The sequence below is a fragment of the Pteropus vampyrus genome, unplaced genomic scaffold (assembly GCF_000151845.1).
Source record: "Pteropus vampyrus isolate Shadow unplaced genomic scaffold, Pvam_2.0 Scaffold209, whole genome shotgun sequence".
In the NCBI taxonomy this organism is placed as follows: Eukaryota; Metazoa; Chordata; class Mammalia; order Chiroptera; family Pteropodidae; genus Pteropus; species Pteropus vampyrus.
Genome location: NW_011888990.1, coordinates 1,426,753 through 1,428,462, shown reverse-complemented (window position 1 = coordinate 1,428,462; position 1,710 = coordinate 1,426,753).

The following is a 1,710-nucleotide window of genomic DNA, read 5'->3' as shown; positions in this document are numbered from 1 at the left end:
AAAATTTTTGCCTCAAGACCTGCTTCTGCGGAACTCAGAAGAGCCCCACTGAGCGCTGGGGAATTCCCGCCCGTGGAAACCGTGACCTAATAAAACGATGTTGTCTGGTCCATGGCTTGGGGCGATGTGACATTCAGCAGGGGTTTTCCGGGCCTTCCTCAGAGGCGGCGATGGCTCAGTCCACCCCATCGGGCAGACATGCGTTCCAGACATGGGTCCCTGGCTGCTGGGCCTCGGCTCACGGCCCCCACCGCGGCCTGCAGAGCGCCTGGGCTGCTCCAGCACGTTGCCTGGGCTCAGGGGACCCGCTCTATGGTAAATGAGGTGCGACGAAGCGTAGGCGACCGTGGAATCCACTGGTGCCACCACGAAGCACCCTACTCATAGAGATTCTAGCCGGAGCCAGCAGGGGACAGTGTCTCGAGGACAAAGCGGAGAGGGGCCTGGTCCCTCTGGAAGTGGCAGATGTGGAGGTCCAGGGGGCAGAGGCAGGAGGGGGCCCTGTGCTGCTCCCAGGTATCAGCGGGAGAAGGAGACCGAGCCGGTCGCCCAGGGTCAAGGTGCACAGTGGGTCTGGATTACGGGAGACCGGCAAGGACAGACAGGGCCCGGTGTACCGTCCAACGTGGCGTTGTTGCTGGCTGAGAAGTCGAAGGCGTGCTGTGCGCGCGCTCGTTGTCACAGCCCCTCTCGTCGGGTGAGAAACGCTCCCGTTGACAACACAGCGAAAGACGTGGAAAGAAAGATGCCGTCTAAACAAACGCAAGAGGCATTCATTCGGGCAGAAGTCACTACCGCAGCACAAGACAGACGTGATACACACGGTCAAGATTTCTCTCTCTCTTTTTTTTAATGCCAGTTTATTTATTACTTTTTTCATACTATATATACATCATTTTTTTTAACATTTAATTTGTTATTTTCCCCCTCTCTTCTCCCCCCTCCCTTCTGGTAACCACTGGTCCATTGTCCATGTCCGTGAGTCTCTGTTTGTTTGTCCTGTTCATTTGTTGCTTTTAGGTTTATATCTCCCATATGTGATATCATGTGATTTTCAACCTTTCTCTTTGGCTAATTTTACTTAGTATGATTATTTCAAGGTCCATCCATGGTGTCGCTAATGGCAGTATTTCATCTCTTCTTATGGCTGAGTCATATTCCATTGTATATATGTGCCACAGCTTCTTTAGCCAATCATCTATCGTAGGACACTTCGGTTGCTTCCATGTCCTGCCCACTGTGAATAGTGCTGCTGTGAATGAACATCGGTGTGCAAATATCTTTTCAGATATGAGGTTTCAAGTCCTTGGGGTAAATACCCAGTAGGGGGATTGCTGGATCATATGGTAGGTCAATTCTTACTGTTTTGAGGAACCTCCATACTGTTTTCCATGGTGGCTGTGCCAATTCGCAGTCCCTCCAGCAGTGTATGAGGGTTCCTTTTTCTCCACATCCTCTCCAACATTTGTTATTGCTTGTCCTGCTGATTATAGCCATGATATAGCCTGCTGATATAGGCATGAGATGGTATCTCATTGTGGTTTTGATTTGCATTTCCCTAATACTTAGTGATGTTGAGCATCTTTTCATATATTTGTTGGCCATTTGCGATGTTGAGCATCTTTTCATATATTTGTTGGCCACTTGGTCTGTCAAGTCCTCTGCCCATTTTTTGATTGGATTGTTTGTTTTGTTGTTGTTGTTACTGGG